Source organism: Heterocephalus glaber, unplaced genomic scaffold, assembly GCF_053883595.1.
Source record: "Heterocephalus glaber isolate CG9 unplaced genomic scaffold, H.glaber_assembly_v1.0 deba00001606, whole genome shotgun sequence".
Taxonomy (NCBI): domain Eukaryota; kingdom Metazoa; phylum Chordata; class Mammalia; order Rodentia; family Bathyergidae; genus Heterocephalus; species Heterocephalus glaber.
The window spans coordinates 19,328,784-19,343,317 of record NW_028258377.1 but is presented as its reverse complement, the minus strand read 5'-3'; the positions used below and the strand labels follow the sequence as shown (position 1 = coordinate 19,343,317).

The 14,534-nt window shown below is 38.9% G+C and overlaps 1 protein-coding gene across 3 annotated transcripts in view; it reads right to left on the bottom strand.

Moving 5' to 3' along the window:
* Positions 1-14,534, bottom strand: part of Insyn2b (inhibitory synaptic factor family member 2B) — a 331,485-nt gene that overhangs the window by 284,517 nt on the left and 32,434 nt on the right. Inside the window, exon 4 of one of the 3 annotated variants that reach the window (XR_015444792.1) lies at positions 9,448-13,832. The exons of the other annotated variants lie outside the window; for them this stretch is intronic. The gene's annotated coding sequence lies outside the window, so the exon portion shown is untranslated. Of the gene's footprint in view, positions 1-9,447; positions 13,833-14,534 lie in introns of those variants that run through there. 3 annotated transcript variants of the gene reach the window in all.

The following is a 14,534-nucleotide window of genomic DNA, read 5'->3' as shown; positions in this document are numbered from 1 at the left end:
AGCCACCTGCCAGGCAGACTCCCTGGGATCTGAAGAAAGATAAAGGATTCTTTATCCCTTCTGGTCCCACTGAGGTCAGGTGTAAGAAGCAGGGTGATGGAGTATCACAACCTCTAAAGAGGGTTCCCTTCAGTTGATCCATTGTTCTATTATTCATTTAGTACTCGTTGAGTACTCATTAAGGACATCATTTCTTCCCTTGATATGGTACTTATCCCACTGTGCTTATAAATAACACCTAGCATTAGAGAAAAAAATCTGAGAGGAAATATATACGGTATATATCTGCTTATCACATTATATATATCACCTAAGTTCTTTGCAGAAAAAAACAACATACAAATAAAGTTTGTTGCAAAGTTTAAAAAAAAGAGAGTCTAAAGGCCCTGTAATTCTAGAGGACAACTACAGTTAACTGTCACAGTTAATTACCACAATTAATTGTCACAGCTGATTCCTGGGGTTATGTGTTCCCCAGACTCATCCCATACATCATTCATGTGCATTCATCCACATATAATTGTTTTTAGATATTGAGCATACTGCTTTCTAACTAATTTCCCTTTCATGCTGCCTTCATTGACCTCAGTATTTCTCACTGAAGAATGCTCCTAGAATTTGGGTATGCAGGACCATCTTCATATACCTAGCTCTTTCCCACAAATTGCCAATGTTATACTCAGATTCTTTGGCAACCAGCAACTCTCTAGCTCCCTAACATTTCTGCACTTGTCTGAGGCAAAGGAGATAGACAGTACCATGCTCAGACTTTTACCAAGCTTCTCCTCCCTGCTGGGCACTGTATTAGCCCCAGGGAATGCTTAGATAAGTTGTATCTACAACTGAGACCCAAATAAATCAGGTGTCACAGTTTGCTGACATTTTGTAAGGAAATTAGCCACTCTTTGACCCTTCAATATCCAGACTGCAATCTGCATTTGGCTTTCAAAAGACTTTCACACAACCTAGAAATGCCCACTTAAAAGCTCACTTATTTTTCCTGCCTACCTGTAAATTCCAAGTTTATTATAAAAGGCTTACAATGCTTTTGTAGTGGGGAAATATAAAACCTTATTTCTTACTAAATTTGTCAAGTATTACATGCCCAGTCCTTGGGTAAGCTTTGTATGAGAAGTAATAGATAGAGAAGAAATCTCTTCCAATCTACTTGTAAAGAGAGTCCATTTTCATTTCAAACTGTTAAATCTATTCAAAGATTAGAATAAAAGGACAAGAAAGCCTATGCATGTTTTAGAGGGTGGGGCAGATGGGACAGGGCAGGCTTTCTAGGGTAGCTGATGGCATGATTCAGGGAAACTGCCTCCCACCCAGGACTAGGAAGTGTGCACATCTCCTGCAATGAAAATGACAATGATAATATAAATAGCGTTATTAGGCTCACCATTGGCTCAGCCCCCCAGGTGTCAGGGGCTTACACACATCCGGACAACAATGATGATGGAAATAACATTGAGAGAATGAAGTTAAGTGAGATATATATTATATGGCCTGATATACAAGTGTTCAACAATTGAGAGCTATTACATTTATCTCACTTCTTTCTCATAATGACCCTTCGGACTGGTATTTTATTTTGCATTTTATCTGTGACAGACACAAAGCTCGGTGAGATTCAAATATTGCCATAGCAGCTACGAAGTAGAAGAGCTGAGATTTGAACCTAGCTCCCCTGAGAGCCAAGATGAGGTAGGTTATAGCTTTCCAACTCATTTGGCCCAGCTTTTCTTCCCAATGTCCAAGTTCTTTGACAGATTTGGTCTGTGGACTTTTTATTCCTCAACATTTTCAAGAAATTTTACTACTTCTGATTATTTCTCCCACTTTGCTTTGGTTGAAAGGGAAAGTCCTCAGTATATACTGTGTAGTTTTAATTCTACTCTGAAAAGAGTCAGGCCTGTTAATGCTCACTTGACTTTGCCCAAGCTTTCCCTATACCTGGAAAGATCAAGCCCTATTTGTGACCTAAATACTGCAACACATCACAAGCATATCCGTCTGCTTCATTTGTTTCCATAAGGGTGTTTGAATAGTAGTTTGAGAGAAAAAGAAGCAAGCATGTGCTTAGGATTGAAAATTCTTTCCTTATTGTAATGGTCATAATTTTCCAGAGTTTTCATCTATCTCTCTGATGTCACTCAAAACTCTTCCCTTCTTTTCAGAAAATGGCACACTAAGGCATGATGGGCATCCCCAGACTGCATTTGACCCCTGTAGTCTTTTAAGTATAGTGAATAAATTTCCATCATTCAAAAATGCAGAGATTTCATATAACAGTAGAGATTTCTCACTCATGTTTGGAAAAGATCTAGAAGATCCAGAAAGATCTGCACTTTGAGCCACTAATTATCAGCTGCTTCTTGTAGACAGACACACAATCCCCACCAGGCCCTTCTGTAGTGCCATCAAACTATGCTTTCAAACTCACTATCTGACTTGGGGCAAGTCTCCTACATTCTCTGAGCCTTCGACTCCTCATAGAAGGCCTCACAGATACCTGAGTCATACAGACATTTACAGGGCTAGACTTCTATATGAGCCACTCACTATATGCACTGGACAACTCATCCAACTGAACAACTCTCTCTTGCTCAGAATGCAGTGGCCTGCAATGAAAAACACTCCAAGGGTCTTTCTGTGATACTGAGTTCCCTAAAATCGGAACTTCATCCATCTCTTCCAGGTTTCCTGGATTCAAACTTCATGCTTACTCCTTCCTCCTACCCAAGAGATTTCCTCTGCTTAGATGAAAAATTACCAGCGCCCCCTCCCTTCCAGATACACAAGGGGTAATAAAGAATATGGTGAATTAACAAAATTTATTACAGTGAAAATACATATTACTAAGAACAATAGGATAAGTGTGTTTCAAGTGAAGGGGAATATTTAGAGGGGATTAATGGCAATGTGTCTTTTGCTGTTGTAATTTTTTTATCTAAACTTCATTATATATTTAGATCACACTTCACCAATAAAATATTCACGGTTATTTCTGTCAAGTAGAATACTGCAATGTATCGTCATCTACCTTATTCACTGGACCTGGCACCTTTTAACTTCTGGCTTTGCCCTACAGTCAAAACGACCATGAAAGGTAAATATTTTGAATCTATACAGGACATGGTGGCAGTCATTACAGCACAACTGAAGACACTCACAAAAGAGGACTTCCAAACCACTTCAGAAAGTGGTGAGAACCATGGGTTAAGTATTGTCTGAAGAGAGGGGGAGTATTTTGTGGGGGGTTAATAGCAATGTGGCTTTTACTGTAATAAATTTTAAATATTCACCATAATGTGAGATCATACTTCATAGCACCAGGCTCGGAGTATTTAGTTCATCACTTGCCTCCAGGAAGACCATCACCACCTCCCTAGAGCAGACACTTGGCCCTGCTCCTATTTTTTTAAAAAAGGAAGAAGGAAAGGAAAGAAGGAAGGGAAGGATGGAAGGAGGGAGGAAGAAAGAAAAGGAGAGAAGAAATCATTTTGCTTACAGATACATATTTTCAAAATTAGCATAATTTAAATCTCAACAATAACAACACAAAGGCTTACCTACAATTCCATGACAACAACAAATAAAGTCTCTTTAATCTTTGTACAAAAGAATTTCACTATAAAAATAATTAATATTTGCTGAAAGTCTATACCATGGATTTTGTGCCTTTAGTGTCATATCTAAAAAAAAATTATCATACCCAAATTGTCTAGATTTTCTGTATGTTTAAAAGTTTTATGATCATACACATTTGGTACAGTATATGACCAACTTTGAGTTTATGAAGGCTAGATTTTTGTTTTCTTTACAACGTGGTTATCCAATTTTTTCTAGCACAATTTGTTGAGAAGATTATTTTTTTCTTCATTTTATGGTCTATACTTCTTTATCAAAGACCAATTGACTATATTTGTGTGGATCTATTTCTGGACTCTCCATTCTGTACCATTGATCTATCTGTCTATCCTTTCTTCAATACCACAATGTCATAATAGCTTTATAGTGAGTGTTAAAGTTGGATACATTGACCTCCAGATGAGCGAACCACAGCCTCCAGGCAGGAGGAGGCTTCCTGGTAGGCTCCCAGCCCAGAGGAGACCTTTGGCACGCCATGGCTTCCAGGCAGGAGGAGGCTTCCGAGTAGGCTTGCCACGGCTCCCAGCCCAGAGGAGACCTCCAGGTCAGGGTGCCACGGCTCCCAGGCAGGAGGAGGCTTCCAGGTAGGCATGTAGCAGCTCCCAGAACAGAGGAGGTAAGACGCATGGGTGCCAGGAACACCCCCCTACACACATCAAAATGAGAAGACAGGTAAACAAGCCACAGAACCAGGCTTCCAGATCACCTACAGCAACCCCAAAGGGAAACAAGATGGAACATTCTGATACTCAACCACCTGGACTTCCTAAACTAGCAACAAAAGAGGATCTGGAAAAAATGAAATCAGAAATAATTTCTCACATAACAGCAAAGATTGTGCCCATAGGGCAAGACATAATTAATAAATCTAGAGAGGATACAGATAAAAAAATAGAGGAGCTAAGGAACATGATGGAATGCCAACATAGGAAACAAATTGAATCCATAAAACAGATGCAAACAGATTTCCAGGAGATTAAAAACTCCATTGAAGGTCTATGCAGCAGAATGAGCCAATTTGAAGACAGAATTTCAGATATAGAAGACAAGATTGTGTAATTAGTGACCAGGAAAAGAAAAAATTCTTTAAAATTTTAAGGGACCACAAGAAATCAATCCAGCAGCTGTTAGATGATGCAAAGAAGAATAACATAAGACTGACTGGAGTCAATGAAGAAACAGGAGAGAGGGCAGATGACATTAAAAAAACTGTTTACAGAAGTGATGGCAGAAAACTTCCCAAGCAGGGGCAAAGAATTTGACATACAGATAAGCGAGGCATATAGGACTTCAACTAGCCTTGATAAAAAAAAATCTACACATAGGCATATAATTGTTAAGATGCCAGAAACCCAACAGAAAAAGAAAATTCTACAAGTACTTAGAGAAAAGAAACAAATCACATACAAAGGAAAGCCCATCAGAATCACAGCAGACTTCTCAACACAAAACCTCAAAGCAAGAAGAACTTGGAGCAATGTGTTTCAAGCCCTAAAGGAAAATAATCTCCAACCCAGATTGATGTACTCTGCAAAACTATCTTTCAAAATTGATGGTGAAATAAGATACTTTCACAACAAAGAGCACCTTAGGAACTTCATGAATACCAAACCAGCACTCCAAAAAATTTTAGACAAATCCAAGGAAAAGACAATGAGGATCACAACCCCAGGAAGCCCAGGAGAATGAATCCACCAGGCACAACAAAAAATTAAAAGCAAAGGGGGAGGATCAAACAAAAAGAAAAAGTCATGACAACGATAACTCAATACGTATCAGTTATAACATCAATGGTTAATGGTCTCAACTCACCATTAAAAAGAAATAGATGGCAGAATGGGTCAAGAAGCAAGATCCAACAATATGCTGCATACAAGAAACACACTTAATTCAAAAAGAAACTCATAGACTGAAAGTTAAAGGGTGGGAAACAATACTCCATGCAACAGGAACCAAAAAAAAAGCAGGAATAGCTATCCTCTTTGCAGACTGAGTGGATTTCAAACCCACACTGATTAAGAGAGACAAAGAAGGACACCACATCCTTGGAAAGGGAAGAATCCAAGAGGAAGAGATGACAATCATAAATATCTATGCACCAAACACTAGTGCACCCAACTATATAAAACAAATACTAATGGACATGAAAAACCATATAAGTACTAATACAATAGTAGTGGGGGACCTCAATACCCCATTATCACAAACAGATAGATCAACTAGACAAAAAACAAGCAATGAAATACTAGAACTCAATGAAACTCTTGAACATATGAACGTAACAGATGTTTACAGAGTGTTCCACCCCACAAAATCAGAATACACATTCTTTTCTGCTGCACAAGGGTCATTCTCCAAAATAGACCACATACTCGCTCATAAAACATATTTAGGTAAGTGCAAAGGAATTGAAGTTATCCTCTGTATATTATCGGACCATAGTATGATGAAATTGGAGATCAACAGCAAAAGAAACTGCAAAAACTTCATAAACACATGGAAATTGAACAACACACTTCTGAATAACCAGTGAGTCACAGAAGAAATTAAAGAAGAAATCAGACAGTTCCTTCAAATAAATGACAATGACAATACAACATATCAGAATCTATGAGACACAATGAAAGCTGTCTTATGAGGGAAATTCATAGCAGTGAGTAATCATATTAGGAAAACAGAACAAGCCCAATTAAACAACCTGATGCTGAACCTCAAGCTTCTAGAAAGAGAAGAGCAAGATTAACCCACAGCTCATACAAGGGAGGAAATTATAAAGATCAGAGCAGAAATCAATGCAATGGAGACTAAGAGAATGATACAAAAAAAATCAATGAAACCAAGAGTTGGTTCTTCAAAAGAATCAACAAAATTGACAAACTCTTAGCCAACCTTATCAGAAAAAGGAAAGAAAAGACCCAAATCCATGCAATTAGGAATGAAAAGGGTAAAATTACAACAGACATAGCAGGAATCCAGAGGATCACCAATACCTACTTCCAGAACCTATACACCAATAAGATGGAAAACACAGAAAAAATGGACAGATTCCTAGATACATATGAATTACCAAAGTTGAATGAAGAAGACCCAAAAACTCTAAACAACCCAATATTAATCAATGAAATTGAACAGGTCATTAAAAACTTACCAACTAAGAAAAGCCCGGGTCCTGATGGTTTCACCGCTGAATTCTATAAGACATTTAGAGGGGAACTACTGCCACTACTGTTTAAACTCTTCAATGAAATTGAAAGGGAAGCAATACTCCCAAATTCATTCCTGGAAGCAAACATCACCTTGATCCCCAAAGCAGAGAAAGACCCAACCGAAAAAGAGAACTATAGGCCAATCTCACTAATGAACATAGATGCAAAAATCCTTAATAAGATACTGGCAAACACAATGCAGAAGATCAAGAAGATCATACACCCTGACCAAGTGGGATTCATCCCAGGGATGCAGGGATGGTTCAACATATGCAAATCAATCAATGTAATATACTACATCAATAGAGCCAGGGACAAAAACCATATGATCATCTCAATAGATGCAGAAAAAGCATTTGACAAAATCCAACACACATTTATGATAAAAACCCTACAAAAAATCAGAATAGACAGTCTCTACCTCAATCTGATAAAAGCCATCTATGAAAAACCAACAGCCAATATCATACTAAATGGTCAAAAACTGAAATCCTTCACACTAAAATCAGGAACAAGACAAGGATGTCCACTATCACCACTCCTGTTCAATATAGTTTTGGAAACATTAGCCACAGTGATTAGACAAGAGAAAGAAATTAAGGGAACAAAGATAGGAAATGAAGAAGTCAAACTGTCATTATTTGCAGATGACATGATACTCTATATAGAAGACCCCAAGAACTCCACCAAAAGTCTTCTAGACTTAATAACCAAATTCAGTCAAGGAGCTGGTTACAAGGTCAACACACAAAAATCAAAAGCTTTCCTCTACACCAATGACAGACTTACTGAGAGAGAAATAGGGCAAATAATTCCTTTCACAATAGCATCAAAAAAACTGAAATACCTAGGAATCAACCTAACAAAAGAAATCAAAGACCTCTTCTCTGAAAACTATAGCACTTTGAAAAAAGATATTGAAGGGGATATCAGAAAATGGAAAGAGATTCCTTGCTCCTGGGTAGAAAGGATCAACATAGTGAAAATGGCTATACTTCCAAAATGGCTATGTAGATTCAATGCAATCCCAATTGAAATCCCAGCAGCATACTTCATAGACCTTGAGAAAGCAATCCAAAAATTCATTTGGAACAAGAAGAGACCCAGAATAGCAAAAGCAATTCTAGGTAACAGAGACATGGCAGGGGGCATTACAACCCCCAACTTGAAACTATACTACAAAGCTACTGTGATAAAAACAGCATGGTACCGGCAAAGAAGCAGACCCAAAGACCAGTGGAACAGATTAGAAGATGCAGAAACAACTCCAGACACACTCAGCCACCTCTTATTTGACAAAGGAGCCAAACACCCTCGCTGGAGGAAAGATAGTCTCTTTAATAAATGGTGCTGGAGAAATTGGGTTTCAACTTGCCAAAGACTAAAATTAGACCTATATCTCTCACCATGCACTAAACTAAAATTGAAATTGATTAAAGTTCTAAATATAAAAACAAATGCCTAACCGGCTGGAACAGAGGCTAGGTCGAATTCTTAAAGACATTGGTGTAGGAAAAGACTTTATGAACAAAACCTCAGTTGCCCATGAACTAGCACAAACAGTCAACAAGTGGGATCTCTTTTTACTAAAAAGCTTCTGCACAGCAAAAGAAATCACCAGCAGTGTGAAGAGACACCCACAATGTGGGCAAAAATTTTCACCAGTAGTCCCTCAGACAAAGGTCTACTATCTCAAATCTACAAAGAACTTAAAAAAATTAGACCTCCCAGATTAAAAGACCCAATCCGAAAATGGGCATCTGAAATGAAAAGACATTTCTCACACAAAGTAGACATTGCAAATAAACATATGAAAAAATGTTCAACATCACTGGTCATTTGAGAGGTGCAAATTAAAACAATGCTGAGATTCCACCTCACTCCAGAAAGAATGGCTGCTATCATGAAATCAACCAATAATAAATGCTGGTGGGGCTGTGGGGAAAGAGGAACCCTGCTCCACTGCTGGTGGGAGTATAGACTGGTGCAACCACTGTGGAAATCAGCTTGGGGATACCTCAAAGAACTAGGACTGGAAGTCCCATTTGAGCCAGCTATTCCCCTGCTGGGTATCTTCTCCAGAGAATTAAAAGAATCATACCACAGTGATATACATGCACCCATGTTCATAGCAGCACAGTTTGTAATAACTAAAACTTGGAAACAGCCCAAATGCCCATCAACTGGAGACTGGATCAAGAAAATGTGGCTTTTTTATAAAATGGAGTACTACTCAGCCATCCAAACTGAGAAATTAGAGACATTTATTGCTAAATGGATGCACATTGAGGTGATACTCTTAAGTGAAATAAACAGGACACACATGTGTAAATACCAAATAGTTTCTCTAGTGTGAGAAACTGAAAGTGTAAATAAGAACTAAAAGGTATAATAAATAATGTGAAATAGGAAGAAAAGGGGCAAAGGGGAGGGGGAAGTGGGAGGGTTAGGGGAAAGGAAAGAAGGGAATGGAATTAATATGAGAAAATGAAAAAATGGAAACAAAGTCTTTGTAAATAGGGAGGGATGGAGGGGTTGAAGGGAGGGCAGGGGAAGGGAGAAAAGAATAAGAACCAAGAGATTATGTAAAGGTGCAAATTTCCCATGATGAATGTCATTATATTGTACACCTAAAATGTACCAATAAAAGGATATACAAAAAAAATTTAAAAATATAGTTGGATACATCCTTTGACTTTGTTCTTCTTCAATATCATGTTGGCTATCCTAGGTCTTTTGCCTCTCCATACAAACTTTAGAATCAATTTGTTAGTATCTATAAAATAATTTGCTGGGATTTTGATTGAGATTATATCAAAACTATACATCAACTTGGAAAGACCTGGCATCTTAATATGGAGTCCTTCTGTCTATGAACATGGGATATCTCTTCATTTAGACAATAATTTTTTATCCCAAAGAAACATGAATTGAAATCAAGACAGATACAAACAGAATTGATCTAGTTCATGTGGTAGTTTTACCAAGGTTTAGACATGGTCCTCTCATCTTAGACTAGGCCTAATTTTTAGCCCTTGTATTTGGCCTGTCAATTGCAGCAAAATTCCTGCTAAGCTGGTTTAGCATGTACCTCCACATGCTTGCTATCTGATCTCCTTCAATAGTTCATCAGTTTTTTGAGACCAAGCTCACTTGGTCTAAGTCTTTGGCCTGCCTTCATGAAGAATCTTCTTAGGTAGGTGCTATGGTTTGGCTACAGTTTGAGTGTGTCCCCCAAGAGTTTATGATTTGGGAGAGTGGTAATGTTGAGAGATGATGAGGAACCTTTAAGAAGTGTGGACTAGCAAGAAATGATTCGGTCATTGAGGCCACTGTTGCTCAGAAAAAATTGATGTAATTCTCATGGGACCTGGGTTAGCTCTCACAAGAGGGTTGTTATAAAAGAGCAAGGCCTCTCTCTGGCTTCCTGTTTCCCTCTTGTATGTGCTCTTGTCATGATGTCCCTTACCATGCTGTGATGCAGCCATGAGACAATTATCAAAGGCTGAACAAATGGGTTATCAGCTTGAACTTTCTACCTCTAAAACTATGAATTACGTAAATCTTTTTTTCTTTATAAATACAGAGTTCGGGTTATAATAATAGAAAATTGGCTATCACAATTAGTTTAGCAGGAAGCCAACACACACATGCTTGGCGTCTTCTTTTAGTAATTTTTCATCTATTGATTGACATTCTCACTATGCTCCGTGGCTATGAATCCTCAGCTGTCTCTGTGCTGTTTACTGTTTACAGTTGAACCCTGTCTCTCTCTCTCTCCTGTTATAATACTCTTTATGCCTATCACAATATGCTTGAATACAGTCTCCCATACTATTTCCATGTGTCAGAATGAGTTTCTCATTAACACAGCTCACCAGGAATCTGACACTCCTTTGAGGCATCCTAGAGAACCGGAAGAACTGCATGGAAATCTTTATGTGTGCTTCCGGCTCTGAAAATCCAATGGTTTTGGCAGGGGATTGAAGATGACTTCATAAAATTTACAATTTCTGGGGCCAGGGATGTAGCTCAGTGGTTCTGCCGCCTGCCTCGCAAGCACAATCCTCAGTACAAAAAAAAAAAAAAAAATTTACAATTTCTGCATAAACTCAAAAGCATACTGCTCTCTGTTCTCTCATGAATTCTCACCATGAAGCTGGTAGCATTGTTTTTAACCGGTCATGGTTTTACAATTGTAATTGTGATCATCATCATTCAGACTTTTTAAAGTGAGGACACTAAGACTCAAAAGAATGTGACCTATTCAAGGTCGTACGAACAGAAAGAGGAAAAAATGATGCTTCGAGATACCACACTGTATCTAGAAGCAATCTTAAACTTTCTTTTTGCTAAGTAATTTAAAATATTGTTTTCTATTAAGATAAACATATTTTATGGCCTAGAATTACAAGATGCTTAAGATTATGGAAATTAAAACACAAGAGATTTCAAAAAAAAATCTATTTGTTGGATGCAGATTACTTCTAGTTTCCTCGGGAAATACCCATATATTTTCTTTGTTCCCTATAATCTTTAAAGGGAAAAACTTGAAAAGCAGTATATTAAAATATTTACTTACAGATGAAAAATTAACTCCGAACACTATTATTACTTTTATTGCATTACTATATCCATTTTACTGATACTTTTCTTTTAAAAAATTCAAAAGCACGGATCACTTTTTGTTTATTTGTACTGGATTTGAGTCCTCTTGCTCATTCAGTAATTACTTAGTGACATCTCATATGAAAGCACTGTTAAATTTAGAAGATAAAACGATAGCAGTAACAATAAAAACTGACTTTTGTAAGTTATTCACTTAATCTTATCTCATTTAATCTTCATGGCAACCCTATAAAGCAGTAGCAGTTTTTAGCCTCATTTTACTGATAAGGACAGTAAGGGCTCAGTGAGGTTAAAGAATTTCACTAAGTCAGGACTCAAGCTTCAAAACAAGGCCATCTGATGGCAGACTTATGGCTTTTATCCTCTGTAACTTTATGGCCCCTTCCTTATCCTTCTTAAGAGAGGATCAAGTCTGGTCTTCCAAGGCAAATAGGGCTTTTGTAATTACATTAACCTATAACCCCAAAATTCTGAAGGGTCTAAGATTTTACCATGTTTTCATGCTAATAATTTTGTCTGTAATAGTGTCATCAACGCTGGCAGAAGATACAAGATTCCTGGATCAGGGACAAAACTATTTGTCACAGAACAGCAAATAGCATAAGCTTCATATTTGTGTCACTTTCCCTTGTCTATTTTGATAGGACTAAGTGAAAAGGGACCAGTGACACTTGTCCATGCAGAATGGTACCTCAAGCTCAAAGAGAGGGACTGTAAGCTTAAAGAGACCAAATACAGTATGGTCAGTACTGATGAGGGCAGTGACTTCACCTCAGAGAGAGACGTTACCTTATGGTTCTAAATAATAAACAAACCTGCTCTTTGCTCTGGAGGAAGACACTATCTCTGTATCTCCATCTTCCAAGGCCAATATCTGTATAAACATCACTGAAAAGATAGACTACAGTAAAAGTAATCAGTTTGCAAAATATGTAGAAACGCAAAAGTCCCACTGAGAGCTGTCTCCTAGGAGTCAAAATTCTCAAGACTTACCAATGTTATCTGGCTGAATATGTCACCAAGATCCAGGACAAGCTTGGTTTTGAGCACACCTCAAGGTAGGGAATGTGGTAGCCTCTTATTCCAGCAGACACCAGGGCCATGTTCGGCACTGAACAATCAGCCTTTAAAAGCCACCAAAAGCCATCCAGTGTTAGGCCCAAAGAATTGAACATTAGGGCCTTGTACTGATGATGAGGGTGGGGGCTGAAGAGTAGGTGGTAGGGGCAGGATTATAAAACAACAAAAAAATGGCAAGATGAAATGCACAAATCAGTGTGATGTCACATGTGAGTTCCTTCATTTGCTTATTTGCTAAATGAGAATAATAGCAATCTCCTAAGGCTGGGTGAAGATTCCATAACATCAAGCATGTAAAATTTTCAGCGCAGCTCCGTTAACTACCAACAGCTCAGCACATGCAAACTATAATAAATGCAGGATGTTAAATAATATTTGTGCTTCAATTTAGGTAAATTTAATTTGAAAAAATATAAGCTTCCTAAGGAAAGTTGTGATGTTTCACATTATAGCAAGACAGCCACACTTTTTTTTTTTGCTGTTATTGCTGTTAACATTTTTGTTTTAACTAGCTAATTTATTTGGTGAATTTCCAAAGAGACCTGATTTGCAAAACTGTATTTGACACCAAATATTTTACAGCTCATCCAAATACATGGACTAGGCCAATTTGTGCTGCCTTAGAATGATCTATCCTTATCTCATGCTAAATGGTGCAGTATAACAGTACAATTCAAACACTAACGTGTAGAGGAATCACCCTCAGGGGCTCCTTAGGGCAGATTGTGATTTAGTAGCTAGGATGATGCCTGAGAGTCTGAATGTGTTAAGTGATGCCACTGGGCCAGGAGTCACACTTTGAGTAGCAGGAGATGAAAGCACAGGACAGCATCTTTGGTAGCTATCAGGCTTCTGTAGAACCTGAAACAGCCAAAGGAGGATAGGGCCTTTCACAGCTGTAAGGCTGTCTCTAGTTCCTGGGCTTGGATGGACACTTTCTTCTGTAGTCCTCACTCGGGGCCAGATGACCCTTACCAAATAATCTGCACCATCTCACAGCACGAAGAGCTGGCTCTAGATCTTCCCCTTGCTCTTCAAAGTCTGCAGGTGTGATAAAGTCAGGGAGGACCCCAGGTGACTGGCATCCTATGGTCTTTTCCACTGCTGGGCCTACTGCAGGTCCTGCTGGGATGAACAACCCATGCTCTGAGATGTGAGCACACTGCTTTCTCAGCTTGGGATATCTGAGCCCTAGGCTCAGGCCCGAACCTCCTGTGTGGTACTGAGCAATCCGCTTTCCTTCTCTGATCCTTGGCCTCTCATCTGTAATATACACAGTTTTGATTTAGGTCAGTGGTTTCTAATCCTGATCATCTGGGCAGTTAGGTAACAAACAGACCTCAGGCTCCATCCTGACCTTTGAATCAGGGAGAAGGGCCCAGCGCAGGGAGTTCAAGGCTTTGGGTCTGCAGGGATTTATGGGGCAGGGAAAATCCAAGACCTGAAAGGGGCCCCAGTCACAAGGATTATAGCACCTCCCTCCGCGTTACATGCCACCCTTCCTCCCTCACCTAAAGTCAGAGGGGCAAGAAAGAGAAGCCTTCTATCACTGTTTCCTCTTCTCTGGGGCTCTGGAGGCTGGTCCACTTGCCTTCTGTTTACTGTAAATACCAGGAGCTGCTGCTCAGACTTCCACTAATCCTATCCCACCTCCCAGGGATTCTGCCACCCTCAGCCTTCCTGGCTTCCTCAGTTCCTCTTCTCTGACTGACCCTGGAGGCTACAATCCAGCCCCAGAACCACAGAAAGAGAAGCCACAGAGACTTAGGACTGTGCTTTTGTGTCTGAACTGGCTTAAGTGCCAGTGCCTTCCCTAGACAACCTTCATTTCTTCCTCCTTCCCCCTTGACCTCTTCCACCCTTTTGTATTAGTCAGAGCTTAATTACAAGTGACAGATACTCATGCAAACTAGGATTGGTGAAAAAACACCAGAAGGACTAAACAAAAAACTAGTGGCTCATAAA